This window comes from Ambystoma mexicanum, chromosome 5q (assembly GCF_040938575.1).
Source record: "Ambystoma mexicanum isolate Mex_15411 chromosome 5q, UKY_AmexF1_1, whole genome shotgun sequence".
Lineage (NCBI taxonomy): Eukaryota > Metazoa > Chordata > Amphibia > Caudata > Ambystomatidae > Ambystoma > Ambystoma mexicanum.
Window position 1 is genome coordinate 492935840 of NC_090933.1, and position 20695 is coordinate 492956534.

Consider the following 20695-nt stretch of genomic DNA (forward strand, 5'->3'; position numbering starts at 1 on the left):
CTGTGCGCACACACTAGTAAATACTGCTGTCGTCCAACAAAAATGCACAACTTGTTTCTGCACGTTTGTATAATTATTTGTGCATTCTTCATATTGCGATATATTCGCCATTATTCAATCAGCCTAGGGTGTTTTAAATTCAGTGGCAGTCTGTCTTTCCAAAAATGATATATCACTGTTTGGATCCTGTGGTACATTTATCAACAGGGGAATATTTTTCAAAATATTGGAGATTGTATCTTTTCTTCTAGTGGTTGTAGGTGAAGGTGGTTTGTTTTTCTCACATAATTTGTATGAATAATAATTGTTTGGCGTTGTTCCGAATATTTTCTATTTGATGGACGTGGTCATTTTTTCAGTAGTGTCTTCTGATCATTGATAGGAGAGAAGACCCAGTGGACCGCTTTTCAGGATTGTGACGCTACACTGCCCTTTTGTGGCTATAGTTGTTTACTAAGAACTGTGCCCACTGGAAATGTATGCCTTGTTGGTCATATTGTACAATCCATTCATGTTGTCTGGATATTCACAGTATATCTGAGAAAGATTTAGACAGCGTGTTGGAGCTTCACCAATGTCCAAGTAATATGATGAATTTCTTTTGGAACGTATGTTTTTTGAAAATTGATGCGTCAAGAAGCCCATTGGTACGATGGATACAGATTCATCTCCCAGTAATTCCCTCTTGTTTTAATTTCCCACTTGCTGATTTTATGAGAACAGTTTCAGAGCTGTGATCAGTTGATCTGAACAGTTAGTGCAACATCGAGCAGTGGCACTAGCCTATTTTATCAGCATATGCATGCTAAATCATTAAAAGTCAATTAATAAAAGCTGAGCGTGGTAGTACTTGATGGCAAGATTTTGCTAGCTGTATAGTAACTGGGCATGCATTGTTTGTGCTGTTCACGCTCGATTCGTGTACAGTTTATTTTGTTTGGCTGTTTCATCACGCACAGTAGGGATTACTTAAATGTTTTAAAACCTTCTATTAATGTATAATATGCAACGCCCCCAATTACAACCCTGAAATCAACAAAACAAAATAATTGTATACAAGACAAGGACGGCTTGTATTCGGTTCTGAAGCTGTGTAAGTGTTGTTTGGGTGGGTGAATGACATGGGTTTCTTCACTAGATACACCATTCCGTTTATGGCATCCAACACTTTGACTCTCACTTTGGATTATTAATATTTTTTTTTTTACTGATTTTACATTTTTTCACTCGTTTTGCAAAGCCATTACAAAGTTTTTTTCTGGAACATAATCCTTAATTAAATCACAGCTTACCTGCACTTTGGGGTTAAGGATATGCCAGCGCCATGGGACCACAAGCCAAATCTGCAACCTGTTCTTTGCGTGCACAACCTTTTATGCACCACACAATGACTCTCCATGCTGCTGACCGCTCCCAAGATGACAGGGTGTGGCTACTTCTATATCGGTTGAATCCAACTGTCTTTTGTGGTTGTACAGTACTAAACGCATACAAAATATGTCATTTATAAGCACTCTGTGGTACCACATCAGATTTATATCTGACACATGGCTTGATTTGAGACGTTGGCTCGCTAAAAGCAGAACCGCACCTAGACGACGGATGCCTCCCCATCCAAATTATGAGTGCATAGTTGGCAAGATGATTTTGCGGCCCTCCCTGATCTTCAAATGACACTTGCACAGGCAGCTAGCTTCTGTGCAAGTGTAGCAAAAAAAGGGCCTACAACCATCCTAATGGATGGAATATACCACCACACTCAGAAGATGAACAGAGACCAGTGGTCACATTGGTGGCTGTACAACCTAATTGATTAAAATAGGCTCTGGGTCAGGAACACAATACAGGGTTGTACTTGAATATTCCGTTTTAGCGGAGCCCACCAAGACCATTCCCTAATCTCTACAATGGTCAACATTGCTGTGGAAAGCTCTCCACACAATGTACCATTTGATGATTCGTTTGCTATGAATAGATCCCCTGCAAATTCTACAAACAAGTAGGAGGATGTCAGTGGCAGGTTACTTTGCAAGCACAACATAACATAAACCGTGCATGACGTGCACCAGCATGGACGTCATATGGACACGCATCCGGCATCATTCTGCTGTTTGGGTTTATCGTTCCATCCCAAACACAAGATAAGAGGAGACACAGGGTTTTCCATTCCTCTATAAGATGTTTGACACGTCTGACAGGATAGTCAAGAAACCATTGAATATTTTCAGGTGTAAAATTGCGCCTCAAATGACAACGAACTTTTTTTTTTAAATGTCGTTTGGCTTTTTATTTATTGTTATGGGAGCTTGCCAACTGAGCTCACAAGCAAAAAGCTCTGTTTCAAATGCACACGAGTCTTACACCTTTTTTTTAAATGTCATTACTTGTCTGTGTTTTTTTATTCCGTATATTTTGAAGTGTTTCTGACTTTGAATGTGCAGCATAAGTTTGAATGAAATGGTTAACGCAGTGACGTGCTCTATTGTTCATTTAGTATGCGGTATTGTGCGCCCACCTAGTTTTATTTTCTTCTTATCCTTGTGTGGATCAACGTGATAATGTGTGTCATTGTCTAAATAGACAATCGTTACAATTGTACAGCGAGGGTGAAGTAAGAAGCATCAATTGGTAGTGTCTTTGAATGCATAAAAGTACATTCTGCAGGTCCACTCCAAAAAGCCTCCAGGTTTGTGATGCAACACTTTACATCGCTGTAGTAAAAAGCCTGCTTTAGCTCTGAACGGGTCGGATATCTTGACACAAAAATCCTGCAAGTGTGATTTTGTTTTGTTTTGTTAGTTTGTATTTTTACGCCTAGTTTCTCTAAAAACATCTGTGCTTTTTAGATGAGGATGGGGCAACCAGGCCAGTCCCTTACTTGTTCTATTTTCTGTCGTTAGCCCTTCGGTCCGCCTGCATGGGAATAGACCGCGGGCTGTCCATTAAATGTTTGGTCTTTTGTGAGTCTTGGAATTTGCTTCAGTTCTGAAACCGCAGCACCTCCCCAAATAGTGTGGTTATCGGCTGCACTGTAGATTCAATTTAATTTGCTAAATGTGCAGTCATGTTAAGCATAAGCAGTCCACCACAGACCACCCATCCTACTTATCCCAAGAAAGTATCCTGCAAACCACCTTTTTCTTTGGTGTCCCTTCAGAGTAGGCTGGTAACCGATTTGTGTACAAAATGTTTTACCCCCTCTTCCTCTAACCCCCCCATCCCCAACTGTATGATGTTTGGGGTATTATGAGCCACTCAGGAATTTGTCATGTTAAGCCCACTTGTGTAAACGTACTGAAGTCTTAGGTCGCTTATAACGTCTCTAAAAGATACAAAACCAAGACAGGACTGCTGTGTCCTTGGCCATTCACTCTCATCTCTTACTGCTTCAGTGTTTGCCGACAACAGTGGAATAAACTGAGCACTGTAAAAGCGACCAATACACCATTCCAATGTCTCCTTCCCGCTGCTACCAGCCAATAGTTCTGCTTAATCCTGTGCTGTTAGAGATGGCTTGGAAAGTGCTGCACAAGAATCCAACGTAATCTCATACAAAAACCATTAGTGTGTGTATATTATGTATATATTTTCGGAGTAGTAAGTCGGTTCCTTCCTGTAAAAAGATTATTTTAGTGTGTTGTTAGGACATCCTATGTTTCTAGAACGTGTTTTCACTGAGGCCACTCTTTTCCCTCATAAAAGTTGGGACACAAAGTGCTGCCTCCATTTCCCATTCAGTTTATTTTCTGTCTAGTAAGTGTTGGCCAATTTTCTTTTAAAATCTGGAGGTTTATAACCATTTACCCATGATACTATAGTACTTATTGACCTGAGTCTTTGTGATGGATTGCCACACATTAATCACTGTGGTATTCATGACTAACACATTTCATGAAAAACAAAATATTTCAGCACCACAATGCTTCGGAAGAGACGTGACAAACAATCTCCTGAAACGCGAGTTGGTGGGAGATGGAACGTAAATGTCAATGGGACATGTCCAGTGTGTGACTGATGAAAATATGACTGGGTTAATCATTTTGAATAACAGTAAATTATTTCAGATTGGTACCCCACCACAAGAGTGATTTAACTTTGTCATCACAGTTCTATAACTATTTCTACAATCTTTCTAGATCAGTTTTCCCAAAACACCCACAACGTAACTCCAAAACATACTCCCAATTCCGGGATCAAAATGAAGGTTTGATGAAACAGTTAAGAAGGAAACATTATAAGTAACAATCTACTAGCCGGCCACACAGTCACTTGCCCCCTTCATTTTACACATGCACTCGGCATATCATTTGTCACTCACCGAGTTATCAATAACTAGCAGAGAGTGTTAACTAGCAGAGAGTGTATGCTTTGAGCACGGCAGCGTTTTTTAAGTTGTTGCAGGTTATCGGAAATGACCCAGTGAGCACAATCTATTTTGGCGAACTTGGATCCCAGTACTAGGTGTGGTCTAGTCCCCTGCTCAATTTGGGGTCAGCCAAAGCAGGTTTGTGTTGTCCTGCTGAGGTTTTCCCCTGAATGTTGGCCGACGGGGGCTTATGTTTTTGATATATTTTTCTTTTCTTCTAGCTTTGATACTCCTGAGGTTCTATCGGATAGCCTTCCCGACCATAGTGACTAATTTCCCACTGTAGCAAGATGTGTCATTGAAGTTACGTAAAAATGTAAATGACAGTATATGATATTTGGGGATGACCACAAGGTCCCTGGGAAGGGTGGTTACGGGAGCTGGAAAAGAAAAGTTGGTGCCCGGTAAGAGACCACATGTCTCAGGACTAGGATGTTTTCCCTTGTAAAATTCATGTTTTGAAGATTACATGGTTGCATTTTTTCAGCCGACCACCAGGTAAACCTGTTTGCCTTCCATGCGGAAAGTGTAGATATAAGAGGTCACGTGGGTGTGGTTAGAGCATGGATGGGAAGGCAGTATGTGAAAATGTACTTGCTAAATCCTTGGTCATGGAGTTACGTGGGCACAGTGACGCCCTGACAGGCTTTGTTCACCCCTGCATCCCAGCTCCCTCATCTTCTATTCCTGAGCCCAAAGTTCAGCCTATATGTGGTGATAGAGCACTATTTAATAGCCAAAACTAAAAGCAGCTGCTGTAGCAAATGTAGCTTTTGTGTCCATTATGTAATGAGTTACTTACCAATTACGTTTTTAACTATCTAGTTGTCTCCTAAAGTAGTACGGCATAATGAAGTATAATTTGCAGAGAAAGTTCCTTTAATCAAGCACATGGACATCGCGTTGAATGAAGGACTGTCCACTCTGTACTGTGCCCAAATCCCCAGGGTGCCTTGCAGTATTTCAATCCTGAAAATAGAATTGGTTCACTTCTGTTTCCATAACTATAAAACATTGCCACCATCCACCCCTGAGTGCTGTTGCCATGGCCAGTAGCCCACGGACCCGATATGGTGCAGGCATATGTGCCAACAGGCCATGGCTGTCACCCGTGTGCTAGAGTTTCCATTGATGTGACGGGTCATGTAATACGTTATTGTTGAGGCTATCTGTGTGTGCTGAGGGGCTGCGCAACAGGGGGGCTTGTAGTTACGTGGAACAGCTTCCAACAATTACAGATTTTCAAGGGGTTTGTTACTTTTAACTGGTTCAACTTAACTCTTAACTAATTATTTCAAGGGTTTTATTTCGCACCACATGTAGTATTTTTTTTCTTTTGATATCATTGCATATGTCATATTCAAAATCATCGCCATTATGCCAAGCTGCACATCATGTTTTTCCCCATTATTATAAGGTCGTAACACAGTGGGCACTTTTTGATCGTATCGATTGGGCGGGCTGGGGGGCAGCTTTTTTATTTCTGAGAAGCTTCAATTAGTGCAATACACCATGGTAAATACATGGAAAAAAGTTGACGGGGCATCTGGTTCGCTGGCAAATATTTGCAAAATCTAAGGACAGAGGTACACCAAACCACAAAAGGGCTTCTCTGCACTTCATTGTGGCCTTTTCATAGAATGCACCATTTGCCTATGGGAAAATGATTGGGATCGGTCAATAACAAGCCTTCCATTCAAGTTTTGAGCCATGGGATGAAGTTGCATCACGTTTTCTAATTCCGGGGTGCCCAAGCCAGATTTTTATTTGGCAAATTGCAGACTGTACTAGTCAAAAGTTATTAACAATATCATTTTCGCAGAGACAGTGGTTCATAGGTTTCATCTTAACTATGGGCCAGCAACCCCCACCCTATAATATATATTTTGAACCCAGCAGTACTTAAACGAGTGTCACTTTGCATGTCCTCCCTGATAATATGCACACACTGCTTCAAGAGATTGATATCCATTCAGGACTACCTGGAGCAGGAGAGGGGTGCTGGATTGGGAGAGAAACTGGACACAACTACATGCATTGGAAGGAGGATGCAGGAAAAGGCATATGATCCACATTATTGCAGTTGAAGGATCTCTTGGTCCTGTGCTGCATGCTTGCAAGGACACTTAACTTCCTATTAATTTACTTGTGTACAGCATGAGCTTGAGTCGTCTTGATATGTAGAGTCCCCTCCTTTCCCCTGGTACAATCAATTGAGCACTTCATTCATTTGTAGATCATCCTGCCAGAGGAGACGCTTTAATACTCTTATGTCCCTGGAGTATCTTCAGCCCATATCAGCCTCACAGATTTCGTCAATGCAGAGAGGCCTTTGGGCTACTTGCAGAGACTTAACAGGAGTAAGCGTTAACAAAGGGACCAAAGGCTCGAAGGCTGCTAGGTTTTCAGAATACTGCAGCGAAGTGGCATTTACCTGAATGGTCAGTAATAAAGTTCAGACAACGAAGCAACCCACCAACTGAGGGTTTGCAATATTACTATGGTCTTGGAGTACTTGTTGAAATGCTTTTAAAATTGTGCGGGGTTCAGAAATCCTCCATGTAAAAAAGCGAATGGAAAAATAAGCGTGGCAAAGCCAACAGTTTAGGCTTTGCATCTGCTAATATCAGCGTTCAGTTAATACCACTATGGCAGTGCCTGGCTTTTTCAATAATTTTGTGTTATGCAGTAGACAGGAAGCAAGTAGGAGTCTGGAAGTAAGTCTTCAATGTAAGTGCCTTATTTAAGTTCATTGCCACAAGTAAAAATGAAGCACATAGAAGGGACTATCCATGTATTTCACAATAAAAATATCTTTTTTTTCACTTACTCATTGCAACTTCTTGTAATGTCCCCTCTCATGTTGCCACTTAGTAGAGCTGGCAGAGGCAGGGAACACTGTGGTAGGGATGAGCCAGGACCATGCCTTTGGGTCTGGTTCTAGAAGCCCAACGTGGGCCAAGCCAGAGTCGCATGGTGGCTGGGTGGAGGCCAAGAGGGATGGAGGCACAGAGGGTGGTGGGGGTGGGGGTTTAGTGGGGCAGCATTAGTCGGGAGAGGGGCTGGGAAAGAGAACATGGGGATGTTGGTGCTAGGGGAGAGGGATAGCACTGTCCTCTGTGTGTTCGCAGGATTTTGCTTTCACTTTGGATTTTTAGCTCAGTGCTGCCAGCAGGGAGCAAGAATTCCTGAATCCGAGCAAAATCACGCGAACACAGAGGACCATGCTCACGTCAGAGAGGATCTCAGAGCTCAGACGTGAGCCTACTGTTTTCATGGCAAATTCGTCTAGTTGACAAAATGGCTTTGTAGTGAAACTTTGAGCGGGGGAAACGGGCAAATGGTGGGGCAGCGCACAGCTTTACTTTCCAGCTGGATTCCTGTGCAGAAGCCATGCCTCAGTACTGTGTGATTGAATCTTGTTGTGTAGGTGTATCTACTTACTCCATGTATTGGTTGGTTCCTCAGGAGTGACCTCGCTTTCGAGGCATCGGTGAATAAACACAGTGAGAATCAAACTGCAATTTTCACATACTCACTATTTGTTCGACTGACTTCCCCCTGTGTCCGTACCATCTAATGCAGAATTCTGAGCTTTTATAGTACCCTTGATTTAGTTTGGTTACCCAAAGAAGATTTGTTATTCCCTGTCTTTTCTCTCTTCTCAGAACTGGATTCGTTTTTCCAAATTAATTTTTATTTTTTAGCTGGTTCCCTTTCAGGTGTTGCTCCTTTTTACTAAGACTCAGTGGATCATTGTTTCACTGTTGGCAATTTGACTTTGTGCTCATGCGGTGACTTTTGATGGCTTATTGTATCTGTCTGCCAGGAGTGCTAGCACAAGTCCACACTGTTAGAAGTGTTGTACACGGGAACACTGGAGTTAGCAGCAACACCCATGATTCAGTACATGGATGTCTTCCAGGGGATTATGTGCATAACAGGTCACTAAGGTGGACGTTTGCGTAGGTGGTTGGGATAAAGGCATCTCTTTCCCCAAGTGGCAAAAGTCTATGCTTGAGCATTTGGACACTGTTTCATTGATGAGGAGATGAGACTCACTGTGACCAAAGGAGAACTCTGGCGATCGGCTGATTACCTCCAGGTAGCACAGCTGGCAAGAGTTCCTGATCTCCAAGCCCAAAAGATGGGTCATATAACATCAGATACGCACACGGACATTCGATTAGGTGAAGACCACGTGGAATACCTGCATGCGTTTTCTTTCAGGTTAGAAACAGGGACCCTACTACTTTTACGATCATTTGTAATCTGCGAATAGCTGGTATTCTAAATTGATGAGTTAAGCACGCACCTCAGAGTTTTGTGTGCAAACTGCCATCGCAAGTTCGAATCGTGACAGCTCTAACTGTGCTGTTTATATTTCTGATGACAAATTGAGTGTTAAACCCTGTAATTCAGTTATCAATGCAGATTGTATATGTGAGAATGAATTGAGCATGCATTGTTCTACAACAATGTGGTATTATTCTTGTGATATTATCATCACTTTTCAGTTTCTACAAGCCTCTCTGGCTCCATGCCCCTTCTTCACAACTACTGCCTCCTCAGGCACACCCACACTGCCACTCGTTCACCTCGTCTACCAATCCCAATTTCCCAATACTAGGTCCTCACCATCTCAAGTTCTTTGCGTCATATGTGCAACCCCAATGGGTGACATCACCAAGCGAACAAAATAACATAGAAAAATCAGATTTCACACTCACACTGTAATAGCCCGTTACTCAACCCCGGAGCCGTCTTCCTGCACTCCAGGCGTAGTATATCCATATTCTCTTGTGATCAAACTGGACCTACTGCATTGCCTAGTGTGCAAAACTTCTCAGTCCAGGAGACTTCACCAGTCGACTCACCTTCCGCAATCTAGGCCAGCTCCCATGCTAACCCTTACGGGGATACCGTCATCTATGACCTGAGCTAAAACGCCCAACCTACAGGAATACCTTTTTATTACATATCTTCTGTCACCCAAGCCTTCGAGTCAATAGTCTTTGTTATTCACAAGAACCTTTCACCTCTAAGACTGAATGTGCCCCAGACATAGAAAAGGACTTCTACCTCTGCTCCTGTTCCTACTCACTATAACACTACTTGACAATACTCAACAATACTAATACCCTCTCTCACACCCACAGTTGCCGTTCAACCGGGTCAATACTTAGACTCCGTGTTTTGCTGGCGCTGCTCAGTTGTCTGGTCCTCGTCAAGGCAATCGCCTCCCCGTTCTGGTCTGCCTGGACAACTCGCAGGATCATTTCCAAAGGGTTCCTGACGACCTGTACACGGGCACGTATTTTCCCGTCTCGAATATGCGAGGGTCCAGCAGCCTTTCAGGTTCGGTGGCGAATGAGACGACCTGGTGCCAGGCTGGTGCAGCCAACCATACCTCTGCTACCAACTCCCAGGTATGCAAGAGGGCCACTAGGAGTTTGTGAACTCTCGGAAGGCTCAACACCTTCCACAGGACAAACGGAGGACCCAGTAAACTGCAATTTCAAACTGCGGTTTATTACAAACAAAACAAACAGGGGATCAGCACAGGGACAGAAGAAATCCATGGACATCCCAACTTCTCCTGGCTCGCAGGCCAGTTTTGTACCCTAGTTGCGTCAGAGTGACGTCACAACCTGGGCCATACTCCAGAAACCTGTTGATATCTGGGATTGGCCATCGGGAGCCTAATTACCTATATGGTCGCTTATATATGTTGTTCTACTGTATCTTCCATGCCAGGTGGTTGGCCTGGTCCATCCCCAAATCACGTCACTATCTATAACAATATTGCAGTGTAAGGGTCTTACCATTGGTTCCTGCCCGTTGCTACCCACCCCTAGGGTACTAAACTGTGATTGGCTAGAGCTGATATGCCCAGGCTTGGGATCTGCAAAGGTTCTCAGCCCTCGTTGTACCTTTTCAAGGTAATATGAATGACTATGGGCCTCATTACAAGTGTGCCGGTCCAGTAACAATGGTTTCGGTAAGCCTACCGGCACTGTTACTGGACCGGCAGGCTTTTGCCGTCCCACCCGCCAGGGTCAGCGGGCGGAATGGCACTCGCCTGCAGAGTTGCACAGAAGCACTGACACCGTTATTAACGGCGCCAGTGCTTCCGTGGTCCCCATTCCCATTGAGTCTGAATGGGGATTCACACATTACAGGCGCCTGACTTTCCGGAACACTGGGGTTGTAATCCCCTGGTGTTATCGGCAAGCCAGGCACTGGTAAATCTTGCAAGTCCGGCGGCAACCCGCTGGTAGCACCGGCAAGGTTACTGCCGGACTTGCACTGAGGCCCAGTGTGTCTTCATTTTAACTTGCGTGTACTACCTTAGTCTGCGAGAGTGCTCTTTTGCTCGTTGCAACACTTGTTTCACATTGTAACATCTTTGTTGCGATCTTCTGTCTGGTAGTCTGGGACAGACACCGTTTCCCAGAACTAGTTGCTGTCCATTGTACTGCTTCGGCGGGTCACGTGTTCCGAGACCGTTATTTTCAGCTGTGCAGCTCTGAATTATGAGGAATTATTCATATTTACTGCAGCTGGTGCCTTTGTCATTCAGGGAATGGAATGTCATCTGTATCTTGTGGCCTTGGCAGAGGGTTCTGTCCCACACGTCTTGCTCTCTGTCCAGCTTGAAACTTGGCTTGGCTCAGTTCTTGGTGAGGCTTATGGCCTGTTGTAATTTTCCTAAACAATAACAAAGCTTTTACAGTGTTCATACTATTCTACATTCTCCATAGTTAAGTCACACTTGGTTCTGTCGGGTCCCATAGGTGCTTCTGCAGTCCCATAAGGTTATTCCCATGTAAGCATCTGCAAGCTCTGTCTAGGATCTCTTGCTTCTTGTGATTGTTGCTTTGCTGAGTTTAGCTGATGGCAAAATAATAGCAATGACAGTATGTATATGTCTGTCCTCTGTGTACAGACATCTACGCGTGTGTCCTTCGTGTATTAGAGTACGTGTGTAAATCCTGCAGTGCGGATGGCACATGTGCTTCATGTCTAACACTGCTAGGTCGTGGTGTCTCTAATGACATCAGCAACATGGCTTTTTCGCGCTCAATACTGTCAATTGAGGTGTCTCTGGTTGCAGCCTGCGGCTCCGCGTCCACCCTGGGGTAGATTTGTACCGCACTTGGTCTGTAGGGCTGGCTGAGTGGGTGTCTCGTATCGTACTTGTCAACCATAGGTCCGTTGGGAATCGTTCCGAAATAGAATGGGAGATTGCGGTGTCTCCTGGCCTTTCGTGTCATGTATTTTATAGGCGGGGATGAGGGGGTAAAGTGCCCCACCCCTCTTCAAGTACTTACTTTCACTATATATTTTTTTTTATTTTTTTTTTTTTTTAGAATAGTTACTTGGATGATGTTTACTGAAAAGTACATTGCTCAACTTTTTTGCAAGAAATTTGGTCTACAAATTATTTAATAAATTAGACCGTAGGAAAATACTACTTAATTTGCCTTTCATGTTTTTGTTTTAACATACTTACGGAATTTTTAAAAGTAAATTTCATTTCATCTCATATAGAGCGATCTCTGTAGCATGCTTACATTAGGCTCCAATTGAGTACATTTCCTAGTGTTTTTTAGTGTTTCCAATGTGGTCAATATTTACTCCTAATAATGCTTTTATTCGACAATTTGTCATTTGGCCTACATGCACAATATTCATATAATTAACAGATACAATTCATAGTACACGTATTAAAAGCCATCATTTCATGATGTATAATCAATTAACTCATTGATGATAAGGCCCACAGCAAAAAATTATAAACCTAATATTAATATCAAATCACATAAAAAGGAATAACCGATCTAAGAGAATTGATAATTTTAGCCCTCTTGTTAAAAAAACAAAATGCTGTTACTGGGCACAAAACATTCATCCATAGCAGGTACATTCACAGTACTTAATTATTTGTAACTCTTACGCACCATGCATAAACGCTGCCACAATTTTGTACAATAGTGACATCCTGCGTTTGTCTAACCAATAACAAAGCCTGTTCTGTGCAACGGATGTTAGCAGCATTAAGAATCTGTCTCAAATATTTAGCCCGAGGTATCGTATAATTAGTACGTAGGCACATGGAATGGTTCCTTTCCCATGCCGCGTGCTGTTGAGTCGTCACTGCCTTGCTCGTTCCGTTTTCAGGTAACACTCGCAATGCTGAGGATGTTAAGTCGGCGCTTGAAAAAAAGTGTACGTGCAAAAGGCGTGTGTATTTTGTCCAAGTATGACTCGCAACCCACTGCAAGCTTTCCTGTCGAATAGATTGGTCCCACAGACAATCTACTACATGCATCAAGCAAGTTCCTCCCTGGCAACTTGGCAGTCCATGACTTCAGAGTACGGCACTTGTCTTGCTGATAGATGCAGGGCAATTTCACACAAAGTAGCGAGGTTTAAGCGTTCCAAATATCCTTTTACGTGGATGAACCAAGGAAGTGACCTCCCTCCCTCTATACTAAATATGTGGGACATTGACTCCCTATAATTGATTGGTGCTGGGCATGACCAAATCCTAATCCAGTACAGAACTGGCCTCAAATTCAAAGCGCCAATTGGTTTCAGACCAAGTTCCATAAGAAGAGGAGAAATAGAACAGCTATTGGGTAGACAAAGTAGGCTTTTCAAGAAGGCCTTTTCAGCCATTGAGAGTTTATCACAATTTGCATAGCCCCAAATGTCAAATCCATATGCAGTGGCAGATTTGGTCTGAGCCCTATAAATCGAAAAGGGCAGGGGAAATAGCTCCCATGCGAAGGTTGGTGTGACATTTCTTGATTACTCCCACAATATTTCCCAAGTTGGTATATGATTTCTCTATTTAGGAGGTCCGTTGGCCGCTGCTATTAAACCAAACCCCTAAATAATCATAGAATTATGCAGGAAGCTGACCATCTCTGGGACACATTTGCCCCTTACTCTCCTGGTCGAGACCGTTTGCTTTACCAATGCCTGCCTGGTGGTGATACCTATGTTTCATCTTTCACGAGTGGGAAGACAGGCATTTTCCACTGCTGCGGCTGGTAAATTGTAGAATGCCCTGCCTCTTGCGCTCAGATGTACCCATAACCACTTGGATTTCAGATGCTTGCTTAAGACACCACTCTTTTAGACTGGTGTAGGGGATGTCTCCTGGCTCTAAGATGCCCTTGGGCGAATGTGCGCTCTATAAAACCAGATAACCTAACCGAATTCAACTTGTTCTAAGATGTTACCATGAACGTTCACAATTATTTTTTGGGGCTTGGCAAACCTGGGTCTGATAACTAGGGCTTTCATCTTCTTTGTGTTAACCTTAAATTGCTGCTCGTTGCATTTAGCCAAAAAATATTCATTGTTGTTCTCAGCCCTGCTGGTGATGGAGTCAAAATGACTGCATCGTCGGCAACGCATGTCGGTACAGATTCCCTCCCCAACTTTAATTGATCGAGACAGTTATTACGCTATGCTCTAATTATCACATCGAGATATATATATCGAGAATAGTAGGGGATATCCTTTCCCAACTCGGGTATGGTATTAGGCGCATTATAAAAAACAATTTAATAATGCATGAATCTAGTCCAAACATGGTAAAACTTTCTACTTTGACACAAATAGCAGGCCATTCATTTCTCTTTAACCTTTTGAGCCATGCTACTAGTTCTAGCATCCCAAATGCATTCCTTTTTCTGATATTATGGGATGCCTATACATCTTGTTTTTATTTTCTCTTCCGATTCTTTGGTTCATCTCCATGTGGCACTGCGCATGTTCTAGAAATAGGAACATAGGATGGGACCTACACTCTGAATTGTGGAAAGGGAGAACTGTAATGGAGTCCACTCCTGGGAACCTGTGTCCTTCATTACATAACCTGGCAAGCAGTCTGCAGTACATGAGCATATACTGCCAGTGCCTGTCAAATGGTGCGAGTAACTATTGATAGGGCAAACTGGCCTATGGTGAAAGCACCTGTCCTAGGCATGACAGGAAGAGTGAACTATAATTTACTAACGGTGAGTGCAAACAGAGGACTGATTAGCTGGACATTGGAAGACCCAAGCTTGTACATGTTGGGAAGAACTGTGCATTTGTGACAAATCGTATCTGATCTGGCTTTTGTTGCAGTTAATGTACAATACTGACCAATGGGGTCAATTTCTGAGCGATATTGACTGATGGGGTGGGTTACTCAACAAATGGCACATGGATGGTATTTCTACTCTTTCTTACACCAATTGCTCAGGCAAATGCATACCGCCAGGGTGCTATATTCCTCTTTGGTAAACAATGCTGTTCAATGTGTATATGTAGCACTCTTTATCCCTAAAAGCAGCCATGCCCTGCCATCTGCAGTTCCCCAAATGGCCACTCCTCCTACAGCTCCAGCCTTGAGGTGCCAAACGGCTCTATACAGGCCAGGCAGAAAACGAGGAAAATGTTGTGACCCCAAAAAACAAAATTTGAAAACGCAACAAAGCCAACCTTGAGACCCACCACACAAGGCTCTGCTCCTACCACTATGTAGGATGCCCTGCACCAAGTGCCTGGAAGTAGACATAACAAGAGTTCCATGTAGTAAAAACAGAGTCGAAATTCTAAGAGGCCTACAGTGCCATGTTTAATGGCTGGAAGAGAGATTAAGTAGGCAATTTGTAATGAAGGAGCATTCTCCTGATTTTAAGAACTCCAACAAGAAGACTGGGGCTTGGGATTTCAGTAATTCTAATCAAAAATAGATGACAAGCGAATAACAGATACCTGATTCTAAAAGTGATTATTAGCACGAGCTAAAACCTGGTGCACTGCAAGACAAAGATGGAGGACGACGACTCGCGACACAACACCACCCATAGCACTGGAACACATACGGTGGGCTTCCTGAGACACTTGAATCTGTATGAATAATTGTGCTGAGCTAGACTAGGATCAGTAATTTAACTCTGCGGTGTCTGAATCTTTGAACTCTTCTCTTTTTTTTGGTGTATATGTTTTTAGTATGGAATGACTTGTGATTATTTGTAACACATTTTAAAATTATATTGCTGTTAAAGTCTATGCATATTATATATTTTTTTTAAATATTCTCTTTATTGAATTTTACAACACTATGAAGAAAAAAAAACCCAAAAACGTTCTCTCCCCCCCCCCCTCTTCCCCCGAGGCATCGGACCATCCCTTTGTAGACAATATCAAGCAGTCCAGTCGCACCCTCCCCGTTCATTGCAGTTCTAGCAGTTTCAGACGCTGCGGACACCACAGCACCCTAAATTCATCCTTAAGGAAAGTCATTAATTCCCCCCACTCTACGGTGAAGTTCTGGATCTTATTGTCCATAGCGTATGTTGCCCATTCTAGGGCCACAAGTTCCCAAATTTTCCGCTGCCAGTCTTGGAGCATGGGGACATCGGAACTCTTCCGTCTTTGGGCTATTAACAGCATAGCTGCCAATGTCAGTATCACTTTAGTTTTTTCCTTGTCTTAGGTTCTCCCACCCCAGTGATACCCCTGACGCCTAGGAGGATCTGGGCCGGAGTCCTCCCATCCCCTGTGCCAAAGGCCTGATCTTGCGCCCGCCGGACTTCCCTCCAGAATGGTTCTATTTTAGGGCAGTCCCACCAGACATGAACCGCCGTCCCTACCATCCCACAACTCATCCAACATTTTCCCGAGGATCCGGATATATTCTCTGTAGACGGGCTGGTGTATAATGCCACCCGAGCAATACCTTGTACCATATTTCTTGCAGTTGGGATGCTTTCGCCAGTTTTGGTATGTTCCTCCACAATCTTTCCCAATCTGCCCTATTAAATTCCCTTCCAAAGTACCGATCCCAATCCTGCATATAAGGCCACCTATCTTCTGCCCCCCCCTTCTAGAATCGTATACAGATTAGATATTCGACCCTTAGATCCATCATTGGACAGGAGAAAGCTAGGTTGGTTCCCTGGTTGCTCCATTTCTAGTCTCAGGTTGTAACACCCAATGGCGTAATTGTGCATACCTTAGCCTTTCTGTCTCGTGTATAGCGAACTCCCGCTTGCACTCCTCAAAAGACAGTATCTCCCCGTTTCGAAACATATCGCACAATTTCCTGCAGCCCCCTTCCTGCCACTGCCTGAACGCTCCCTTCTCCAGGCCCGTGGTAAATTCCCCATTACCAAAAATAGGAGTGAATGGTGAAGGAAAGGAAGTGATTCCCCTGGATCCCACTAGTCTATCCCATACGTCTGCCATAAGTTTGGTGATGGAGCTCTCATAAGTGTCGAGGTCTGTGCTTTTTGGGCAGCCATGGCACCTCTGCCAGATCGCGGTGTGCCACAGCTCGGTCCATCCTCACCCACAACTTGCCTTGCCCATTAACTTCACCCCTCAGCCACTCCCGAATGACCCGCAATTGCGCTGCCTCATAATACTGTCTAAAATTCGGTAGTGCCAGCCCCCCCTCCCCCCTGGATGCCATAAGCAAGCGGTGTCGCAGCCTAGCCCTTTTCCCTTCCCATAGAAATTTGCTAGTCAGTGAGCTCAACTCCTTAAAAAACCCCGGTGGAATCGGTTGAGGAATTGCCTGGAAAAAATATAACCAGTGCGGGATAGTGACCATCTTAATTGCAGGTATCCGCCCGAGCCAGGAAACCCTAAGGGTTTTCCATCTCTGGTAATTTCTTTTCATTTCCCTCAGTAGAGAGGGATAATTGGCCGAGTACCAATCGGATAGGTGTGCTGTTATCCGGACCCCCAAATACCTCACTCCCCCCGGGCTCCAAATGAATGGAGTGGTCGCCCTCAAATCCTCCCGCTCTGGAGCCTTCAGCGTTAGATTTAGAAGTTCGGATTTACTAACAGTAATCTTTAGTCCCGAGGCTTCCCCAAGCGACTTCAACAGGTTTGTACTTGCTAAGATTGAAGCAGCCGGGGATGTCAAAGTGATTAGCATATCATCTGCGAATGCCACCACTTTCTGCTGCTCTCCTCCAAAGGGGATGCCTCGTATTTCCTCTGCCTCCCTAAACGCCTGTAAAAGAGGCTCCAAGTATAGTGCGTAAAGTAGGGGAGATAGCGGGCAGCCTTGTTTCGTTCCCCTCTGTAGGCGCACCAACCGCGATGTCCCATTCACCGCCAATCTAATGGAAGGGGTCTGATAACTAGCTTTAACCATCGTCAAGAATTTCCCCCGGACTCCCATTTTCTCCATCACCCGAAACAGAAAAGACCACTCCACGCGGTCAAATGCCTTTTCAGCATCCAAAGCCAAAATGACTGCGGGAGTGTTTGTTCTGTGCTTTTTCTACTAGGTGGACAACCCGCCTAATATTATCTGATGTTTGCCTGCTCTTAACGAACCCTGCCTGATCAGGGTGTATCAACTGAGGGAGAAACATTTCAAGTCTGCTCGCTAAAATCTTTGTATATATCTTGGCGTTGATATTTAAACGCTATGGGTCTATAGGACGTTTTCTCTTCCGGATCCTTATTTGGCTTAAGTATCAGTTAGCTTGGCTTCCTCCATGGACGGGGGGGATCCTACCCGGCTGTCAGAATGTGTTGAACATAGATGTCGAGTGCAGGGCCAATTGTGATACATTTTATAAAAGGCTGCCGTGTACCCATCTGGGCCAGGAGCCTTGTTTGCCGGTAAAGCCCTAATTACTCCGCGCACTTCCTGTTCTATAATTTCCTGATTAAGGAATTCACGGGCCTCCCTCCCAATGCTCGGCAGCTGCACCCTCCCCAGGAAACCTTCCTGCAACTCACTCTGGGGATTCTGGGACTCGTAGAACTCCTCTAACCTCTCCTGCAGGTCGCCGTCCCTCGTAACCCTCTCTCCTGAGGTGGTCTTAAGCGCTGTAATGACATTTCTCGATCTCGCCCCCCTAAGGAGGCGTGCCAACAGTGCGTTTGCCTTAGCATAGAATTTCTGTCGCAGCCAAGAGCGCCCCCTCTGCTTTTTTTAGTTCGTCGGATTTCCAGCTGCCCTATTGCTCTCCTATAGACCCTCATGGCTGCCCTAGATGGAGTCTCTCCCACCTTCCGCCTAGCCGCCTCTACCTCCGCCTCTAGCTGTGCTTCTAAGGCCCTCATTTGTTTCTGGTGCGATGCAGCTAATGCTATAAGCTCCCCCCTGAGAGTGGCTTTAAATGCATCCCATCTTATGTCTTGCTGAGTGTCCTCTTTCCTATTAATAGCAAAAAAAATCCTGATCTTCTCAATTTCCCTCCAAACTTCCGGATCTCTCAGGAGAGGTCCCGGAAATTTCCAGCCCCAGAGTGCCTTGTATCTGCGGCCCATATCTATAGTAACTGCCACTATTTTATGATCCGCGATTCCTAGCGGGCCTGTGCTCACTTCCCGGATCCTACCCACTAACCCCGCTGAGACCCATATATAATCAAGTCTCGACTGAGACCCGTGGACTCCCGATATGAAAGTGTGGTCTTCCACCTTCCCCCCCCTTCAGCTCCCTCCACGAGTCCCTTAAGCCCATCTTGTCTATTCTATCTTTCAGGTCTTTAGACATAACCACACCTCCCCCTGCCCCCCCTTACCCGTTCGCCAGTCCTATCCTTCTCTCTGTCCCAGGCAATATTAAGATCCCCATTAGCACAATCTGGCCCACAGCTCGTTCTTCTAGTTCCTTCAGTACCCGCCACAAAAATTGTTCCTGCCCCACATTTGGAGCATACACCACTACTATCGTGTAGAGGGCCTCCTGATACTTCCCCATTACCACCAAGTACCTACCCCCCCTGTCCCTTATTATCTCCTCAACTCTAAAACCAACCGTATTTCTGATAACTAGCGCAACCCCTTTCGATTTGCTTTGACCGGAAGCGTGCAGGATCTGGTCAAAACCCCGAAGCCTCAACTTCCCCTGATCTTTATATAACAGGTGCGTTTCCTGCAGCCCCATGATGTCCGGCTCCTCCTTTCTAATAAAGAGCTCCAACTTTTTCCTCTTGATGAGTTACCCACTTGAGGGCGAACTCTCCATTAAGAAATCCCTAGCCCTACCGCCCTTCCCTATGTTAATTATCATATCGCCCCAGTTCCGATGCCCCCCCCCCCTTCCCCAACATAGACGATTCGCTCTCGTCCGCTTATCCCGCCTTCTCCCGACAGAGCGCATCTTCTTCCGGCCGTTTCATTCTGTTTTAGATAGATATGTGCGGTGGTGGGCACCTTATATCTCACGGGGGACCGGAGAGCGCCGTCAGCACACCTACTCCGTGCTGGCGGCCATCTTGGAATCGCATATTATATTTTAACAGTATTGTCAATTTAGAACATGAAAAGTATTGATTTGTAAAGGTTGTTTTTTTTTTTAAATATTTTTTTTTTACCAGATACAATATATTAATACTAAATCCCCACTTCATTCAGAATCTTACAGCAAGCACCCAAGCCATGCGCAGGGTGGCCCAGAGTATTCCGAAAAGAATGCAATCACCAAAACAAAGACTCTCCAGCCTCTCCCCTCCCAACCCCCCTCAGCTGAAAATGAAAGCTGGCAAGCTCTCCCCTCCTGGTGCAAACCTATCCTAGTGCCCTACATGTCTCCAAAAACTACCGGAAGCAAATGGGAAAGAAGCACCATCCCACCATAACAAGTCGCCCCTTCTAAAGGCTCAATTCCCACAATAGAAGGCCTGGCCAGCACTAAGGAGTCCTCGACTAAGAGCAAACCTATCCTGAGGGTAAACCTGCCCCCTCCATTGATTGTATCCTTACTGGTCATACATACACATACACACATACACATAATGTATTTTTGTTTGTGTTTTGGTTTTTACTCACACTGTCAATAAAAAAGAAAATGCATCATTAACAATCTAGAAGTCCTGACTAACTGACTCATCGTGCCCAGGTCAAACCATTTAACCTAGGAATGTGAAATTTGGAAGGCCCATTGTTTTCATGATGTAGGCACCCACTAAGGAAGGATTTGGGGAAATTCCATGCCTAAGGGGGAGAAAAGGGGTGGGGGTGAATTTTTAATTGGGATACCTATATCTCAAAAACCAAAGATGTTACAGATGTGAAAATTGGTATTTAGATTCTTCTTCAAAAATAGAGATACGCGTGTTTTATCATTTCCCGAAAATCCAGTTAAGGGAGGTGGAAAAGGGGGGGTGAATTGTTTTTGAAGGATACCCATCTCTCAGAAACTGAAGAGGTTAGAAAAGTAGAAATTGGCATTTCAAATCTTAATTATGAAGTAAGTTTATGTGCCAAAATTCTTGCCCCTAAAGTCAGTAGTTCTCAAGATATGGATATTGCAAAGCAAAATATATACTTTTTTTCAAATCT

General features: G+C 44.2%; 1 protein-coding gene and 1 long non-coding RNA gene across 3 annotated transcripts in view; one reads left to right on the forward strand and one right to left on the reverse strand.

The window, feature by feature from the left end:
• The window catches only part of LOC138497460 (uncharacterized), a 225614-nt gene extending 224083 nt beyond the window's left edge, over window positions 1-1531 (reverse strand). For both annotated transcript variants that reach the window (XR_011278583.1, XR_011278581.1), the window contains exon 1: window positions 1293-1531. This is a non-coding gene — a long non-coding RNA (uncharacterized lncRNA). The remainder of the gene's footprint in view (window positions 1-1292) is intronic.
• Window positions 1-20695, forward strand: part of LOC138497459 (desmoglein-2-like) — a 289004-nt gene that overhangs the window by 1302 nt on the left and 267007 nt on the right. The gene's annotated exons all lie outside the window — the stretch shown is intronic.